Genomic DNA, 8,018 nt, shown 5'->3' on the forward strand with positions numbered 1-8,018 from the left:
AGAGGAGGACAGGGCATCAGAGACGAAAGCAGGGCCTAGACAGGAGGCCTTTTATCCTTTTGGAGAGACGCGGTCAAGATTAGTATGAAGCGGGTGTGGGGCCTTTCTTCTTTGAGCACAGCCTTCTGCCTTCTGGGAGAGGAGAGCCCATGACCAGAAAGAAAGGAAACAGCAGGGATGGATATGGGGTCCCCGCCAGGGTTTTCAGGGCTGGTGCTCCAGGACTCCCACCCCAGCTCACAGCCTCCAGGTCTCCTTGGTCCTGTGATCTTATTCCAAGGTGCCCCATCCCACCAAGGGGCAGGAAGCACACAGTGACTAGGAGTCACCCCAGGGAGGATTCTGCCGTGCCCAGTGACCATTCACCTCCCCAGCATCCCCAGCACCACTGTCCTGAGCAGGCTCTGGTCTCCTCCTCCGATGACCACTCACTCCCTTCTCAGTCTTCCCACCTTTGGTCCAGGCCCTCTCAGGCCACCCTCCAACAGCCTGGAAGGGGTACTCCCTGGGAGTGGCAGTTCCCAGGAGTGTATTCTATGGATCAGTGACCCACAAAGTCCCATGTAAATGGAAAAGGCTGCGCTCCCCCCTACCCCTCTGCTGACTGCCAACTTTTCTTCTCAATGTCTAACATAGATTCACTGTGTTGGTGAGAAGACAGTGAGAGCCTCCCACAGCAAATAAACACATTTAGTTTGGAGTCATGTGGTGTTTCCTATATCTGTTTGATCATGGGGTCCTTTTTCATCCAATGCATTTTGAAAAAAGCTAACTAAAGTACACATCTGATCATTTCTTCCTTCAACACTCGAGTGCCTCCTTGCACCAGTGCTTTTTGCCCTATGACCTCCATGGTTCCTGCCTTGCCTTCAAGACACAGGTCCCTTGCCTTGCCTGGCCCTGAACTCTCATCCTGGGTTCATCTTCCACCACACCGGGCACACAGGCCCACCGCCTGATGTCCATGCACTCTCTAAACACAGTGTGAGTGGGAGGTCTCCAAACCTTTGTTTCAGCCCTTCTCCGGTGCTCTCTCCCATCTCTTCTTCCATCCACCCAATTCTAACTCATCACTGAAATCTCAGAAGCTGTCTTCTCCCTGAAGCCCTTCTTGATCTCACAGTCAGGATGACTCACTCCAGATGGGCACTGCTTCTTTATTACCCCTTCTTGCCTTCAGCCAGGCACTCTCCCTCTCCCCCAAAGAGTAATCCTTCAGGAAGAGTTCCAAGTCTGATATGACTCTTTATCCCTTCCAACCCCACCTCATCCTGACCCCACACAAGGCTGGTCTAATGATATTTCTATCAATCAATCAATAAATGTTGAAATCACTGCTCCCCCCTCTTCTGTCTTGCCTCTGGGAAGAGCCCCAAGAGGCCACGAAGAACACACGTCTGGGAGTTCCTTTCACAGGAGCTCTGGGATTATGGCGTTGTCATGTGCACACTGTAAGGGGTCATATTTATCAGGGTAATGAATGTTGCTGTGTTACATATGGGGGCTCATTAGATCCATGTACTTAATCAAGTACAAAGTTCAGCCCTGAGTTGAGCCATCATCTAAGGAACTAATGAGTCTGTACGAGGGTCAGCAGAGACCTGGGACCCTGAAGGCCAGCACAGAGTCCTCAGGGGTGGTGAGAAATGAGGATGAGAAGGAAACAAAAGATAATAAAAGAGCCCAGAGAGGAGAGAGGAGGAGTCACCAAGGAATCCTGATGTCCTCTGGTTTTGTTAGACATTTTGGGGGGAACGTACAGGAAAGTGCTAGAACAATATAGTACACCCCTCCCCATGTCTTTCTGATGATGCTGGCTCCACGCGTACTCCACTCTGGTGAAGTCAGCGGGATGATGGTCCTGCCCTGAGGACCCTGGTGCAGGACCAGGTCCCTAGAGTTAGCAGTAAGGACCAGACGTGCTAGTGCCAAGGGGGGCAAATCCCCTACAATCCCTTAGGCTGGCATGAGCCACATAGGAGCATTTGCCAACTGCAGGGTGCTGGACATGAGAGGTAACAGGATGACAAAGATGGAGGAAGAGAGGGCAGGGAGAAGCTTTAACCCCACCCAGCCTCCTCCAATCACAACTGTGTGCATGGAGCTTCCCCTTTTCTGGGTAGACTTTTCTGAAAATGAGCTTATGAGCCCAAATGTCCTCTCAGGCCTTGGTCCCCAGCACGTGTCTTTGGAGCAGCCACATCATTTGTACCATGAGCTTGGCCCAGCCCAGCCCAGCTCCTGGGTCAGGATCTGCATTTCCCTCAGGATCCTTAGGAGATTTGTGGGCAAAGATGTGAGAAGGGCTGATCTCAGGTACCATCCAGCCAAGGTGACCCTCCTGTCCATGTGATAGGCGCATTGAAGTACAAACCCATCTTAGGTATCTTGAGTCTCTCTGCCTCCCCAAAACCCACCCACATAAGTTGGTCCAAAACCTGGAGGGAGATCAGTGCTCAGTAAGGAAGAAATAAAGTAAGTGAGACCAGGTAACAGGTCTCAGCATTTTCTTAGGGTCTGAAAAACAATGGTCACTCTGATTATAGGAAACTGTAGGCTGTAATCAAATATCTGTGCTGGCAACTCCACTCTCTGGTCACCAGCTGTTAGAACTCCAGCTGGACAGGAACCCAGGTCCCTCCTTGCTCAAGTAGAAGAAACAGGAGGGCTCGGTCTACCCCTATGCCAGGGGGATGAAATTCTTCCTTGTTTCAGAGGCTTTGGAGAACATCGCCGCCCCATGTAAATGCATGCCGAGAGGTGCCAACTATTGTCATGCTCTCATTATGTGTCTTGGGATTCCAACCGGAAGAGTCACACTCCAGAGAAGCAGCTGTTCTCCTCTGCAGGTGGAGCATTTGCCTGACGTCACTGGAGTTGGAGGCAGACGGTCTCCTGGACAGCCAGGGACAAGGGCGGTGGCCTTCCAAAGGAGCCACCTGCCACAGCCTGACAGATTGACATAAGGAAGGTGGACTCGGCCTGTTCCTGGCCTTGTCCGACCAGCGGAAGAGGATTGAGAAATGTGTCTGGCGGTGGTGCCACAGGAGAATGCATAAGTAGCCAACTCGCTTACTGGAAAAGAGATGACCTAATCCACCACGCTAGCCTGAATCTTAATGGGAAGACCATGCAGTGGGATAGGAAGGCTGGCCAGAAGGCCTTGGCTGTGCCCGAACTGTGGGTGCTGAGTGCCTTCCACCTCATGCCCTGCCCTGGAAGCAGCAGAGCCCCTTAGAAAAAAGCAGTGGCTCTGAAAATGCCACTTCTTAAGCCAAGAGCCAGCCTGGGAGAGTGAAATGCACCCAAGAAGGGCTGAGGCTTAAAATGAGGGTGCTCAACAGGAACCCAGACTGCAGTGACCTGGCCGGCCTGCCACCCGTTCAGATGGGAAAGAGCCCAGAAAGTTTTGATGACAGTGAAGCCCACCAGTGTGCTTTGAGAGAACATCCATCCCTCTTCTTTCTTCATTATGCCAATGATATACATTTGTCACCAATAAATAAGCAAACAGGACAGACAGAAATGCCTCATGGTCCCACACACAGACATTGCATTTGAGTGGATGCTGTGCTACAGGGCACCAGGACCTCGCTGGTATGGAGGCTGCTGGTCCAGGGACTACACTTTGAATAGCAAGGCCCTGCCAGATATTTTCAAATATGCCCGTATATACATTTTTGTTTTAAAACTTTCCCATAGGGTACATACTATTTTGCAACGGGACTCAGTTTAATAACTTAATAACTCTCTTTCGATATAAAAAATATACTTCAGTAATAAATTGTGATGGCTACACAGAATTCCAATGTATGCAAGTTCCAGAATTTAGCCACTCTCCTATTGTGGGACACATGGGTTCTTTTCAACTTGTCTTCCATATTAAATAGCCCTCACAAAGATAAGTCTTGTGACTAAACCTTATCATACATCCTAAACTCTTTCTTTAGAATTTCGATAGGTAAAATTAAAGGCATGCATAATTTTGGGACTTTCCACAGAGATTACGAAACTGCCCTCCGAAAAGGTTTACCAACAAACACAGACCCCAGCAGTGTACCAGTCACTCGCACTTAAAACGATTATTCAGAGAAAGAAAATCAAAGGACAGCCTCAGGTTTCTGTCTCAATTTTTGCTACATCAGGAAAGCCATACATTTTCCTAGTGAAAGAGCATGGATTCTCAGTCCCTCATTTATTTCACATTTATCTACTACCTCCTGTGCAATGAGGTACTGCAGCAGGCACTGGAGGGGCACAACTTAATGTAGTCACCATTCAGAGAAGAACTAAGACCCAGTAAAAATGGTCTGTTCTCCCCAGTTTTCTCCAAATTCTCTTTGATCTTGAGAAACTTACTTCTAAGACGATGGGACATGTCCCAAAATGATTTGGGACCTGGTGAATTTGAAGTGCCTCTGGGAGATCCCAGTGGAGATGCTTGGTAGAAACCTAGACAAGGGCGTCCAGAAAAGTGGGTCACTATGATGGTTAATTTTTTGTGTCCACTTGACTGGGCTAAGGGATGCCAGATAGCTGGTAAAACATTACTTTGGGTATTCCTGTGAGGGTGTTTCCAGAAGAGACTAGCATTTGCATTGGTGAACTGAATAAAGCAGATTGCCCTTCCCATCATCCAATCCACCAAAAGGTGGAGGAAGGGTGAATTCACTCTCTGCTTGAACTGAGACATCCATCTTCTCCTGCCCTTGGATATCAGTGCTCCTGGTTCTCAGGCTTTCAGACTCACATTGGAACTTGCACTACCAGCCCCCTCCTTCTCAGGAGCTCAGGTTCAGACTGAATTATACCACCAGCCTTCCTGGTTCCCCAGCTTGTAGGTGACAGATCGTGGGACTCCTCTGCCTCCAAAGCTGCATAAATCAATTCCTATAATAAATCTCTTCTTATATATATCTATATATCTCTCACTGGTTCTGTTTTTCTGGAGAATTCTGACCAGTATAGCCACTTACCCTCTCTGAGTCCCAATTACCTCCTATGTAAAATGGGACCTGGGAGAAAGCTGGTCTAGGAGCCCTTGGTATCCAAATGCCTGGTGTTGCAGGAAGGGCGGGTGGATGCAGCCCAGGGAAAGAAGAGCCCGAAAGCAAGGAGGGCTGAACAGAAAGTCCTGGCTGCCTGAGGGTTTCTAGGCATTCAGTGAGCAGGTGGATGGGTTGCAGAGGAGGTTAGAAAGAGGAAAATAGATACCTAGCGAAGAGGTATCATCAGAGCTCACCATTAACCCTGTAAATGCAGTTTCCCCTTGATCCACAAATCCACCTCCAAGAACTTGTCCTTCAAAGCCACTTTTATGCATATGCTTGAATATGCATAAAAAATTAATATTTTTTGTAAGAGAGAAAAATTGGAGGCAACCCCAGTGCTTAAGGCAGCACCTGGCATGCAGTAGCACTTTGTACCACTCATTGAATGAAGAACAAACTCAATTTCATTAGCAGGACTATTGATTACTTAAATTATGGGAAATCCATTCCAGTGAGATCTCTGCTGCCATAAAAAATAAAATAGACTTATATTCAGAGGTATCTATGGTACACTGCAAAGTGAAAAAAGTAAATCACCAAATGGTTCGGATAAGCACAGGCTCCTTTCTGAAAATACCTATGTGTATATATGCATCTATACCTATGTACTATTCATTGTACATGTACATTCATGTGCAAGGGGGTTGTTGAGTGCTCTCAGGTGGAACCCGTAAGGGATGAGGGAAACAGGGAAGGGCCAGGGAAGAAGCCAGGCAAGATCGTGGGTCCAGCCTCACTTGATCCCACCAGGAGCTCTGGCACATGAATGGCACCACAGAGCTGCCCACCTCGTAGCAAGGAGGTCAGGCTTTTGTACCTGTATTATTCAGTCATTGGTCGGGAGTTACCCCATGGGATGGGCAAGAATTTCCAGACATTGCTCGATGAGGCAGATCATTTCTGCTGAGGGTGGCTCTCCAAAAGAGGGTGCAACTCTGAACCAATAGCAGCCTGGATGGTACACTGGCCAGAGGAAGAAAATCTAGGCAGCACCAACAGTATCTAACACAGATATATAGGTGTGTGTGTATTTTTGCAGGTGCACAGAAAATAATCTGGATGAATATCCACCAGGGTGTCAATAGTGGTCACCCCTGAAAATGGAAATCAGGGTTGGAGGAAGGCAATGAAAAAAGAAAATTGTGTACTTCACTTAACATACTTATGTATTAGTTGCATTTTCCTGTAACCAGCATGTATTACATTTGTAATAAAAAAACAGAGTTAAAAGCTGCAGACAGGCCAAGCCATATAAAAATGGAGCAAAACCCCCCATGGGATGCATTGTAAGAGCCCTCTGACTACAGGCAGTAGGGGGGTCAGGACATGGGAAGTCCAGAGGGCCATAAAACAGGGCTAGTGTCAGGTAGAGAACAGGGTGTAGAGAACAGAGCCGGCAGCCAGGAGCCACACATCCAGGGCAATATGGGGCCCCTCAGCCAAATCACCCTTTCCAGGGTTGAGATTCCTCATCTCACCTCACTCTCAGTACTCACTCTGTAATGAATTATTTTTCCTTTCTCTTGGAATGGATGACAAATTAGGAATCTTAAGGAAGCTGTGCCAGGGGCTGGGTGTTCCTGCCCAGAAGATAAATTGTACATAAATTGTCATGAGGGAGGAGAACAGGAACTTGTCAGGAATTACGCGTATTTGCTCTTGAGGTTTCTATTAGAAATTCGAGAGCCAGAGCACTTGGCCCACTCAGAGGTGGTTGGCTGGGGAGGGGGTGGTGATCAGGCAGCCCCAGAGCCTGGCTCTGTGGGTGTCAGAGCCCTTGCACCTATTCCCCCACCACAGTCAAACTTGCTCTGGGCCTCCAGCTAGCAACATCCTGGTCCTCATCAGGGGATAGGAGCAGATTGAGAGCCTGACCGCCAAGGGGGGGACATGGACAGTGTAGAAGGGGGTGGGACCCTGAAAACCTCACCAGGGTCCACTGGCTCCAAGCAGGGGCGATCACCCACTGGCATCTATCAGTCAGTTTGGGCTGCTATAACAAATTACCACAGACTGGGTGGCTTAAACTACAGACATTTACTTCTTATGGTTTTGGAGGCTGGATGTCCAAGATCAGGATGCTATCATGGTCAGATTCTGGTGAGGGACTTCTTCCTGGTTTATAGACAGCTGACTTCTCATTTGTATCCTCACATGACAGGGAAAAAGAGGGCTAACTCATTTCCTCTTCTTATAATGCAGGCTCCAGCCTCATCACCTGATTACCTCCTAAAGACCCCCACATCCTAATACCATCTTATTGGGGTTAGGGTTTCACTATATGAATTTTGGGGGACACGAATGTTATGCAGTCCATAACAGTGGTGATATTCTAAGACAATAAACCTTCAGGGGAGACAACCTTGTGAAGGTGCTTGACAAATTTAGAACAACATGTCATATGCTGATGATGGCACTTAAGCAAACGGCTCTGGTAAGATCTGAAGGTATGGAGAGTGCTAAAGAATGTGCTCTGTTGAAGTGGATGAGCTTGTAAAAATGACTGAGAAGAAGGGCCACTCTCCAGGAAATAGATGATCCTAGAAAGGGCAGCCACACCCTTGCATTAGCTACTTGGAAACCCTCTGTGGAATGTTTCTATACCAGGCAGGCCTGTATAATGTCAAGGTAAAGGAAAGGAAATGTTAATGATGGATGAATTAACACAACAAAAAAAATATGTATGAATATGAATATAATCTGAATATGCAGAGCCAACTCTTCTATCTGTTGTTAGGAATGACAACATAGTTGAGACTACACAAAATGATGCCTGGACATATAAGATGGGTGGTTGGATGGGGCGCCTGGGTGGCTCAGTCGGTTAACCGTCCAACTTCAGTTCAGGTCATGATCTCGTGGTTCATGGCTTTGAGCCCCGTGTCAGGTTCTGGGCTGACAGCTCAGAGCCTGGAGCCTACTTCAGATTCTGTGTCTCCCTCTCTCTCTGCCCCTCCCCTGCTTGTA

Source organism: Prionailurus bengalensis, chromosome D2 (genome assembly GCF_016509475.1).
Source record: "Prionailurus bengalensis isolate Pbe53 chromosome D2, Fcat_Pben_1.1_paternal_pri, whole genome shotgun sequence".
NCBI classification, from domain to species: Eukaryota; Metazoa; Chordata; class Mammalia; order Carnivora; family Felidae; genus Prionailurus; species Prionailurus bengalensis.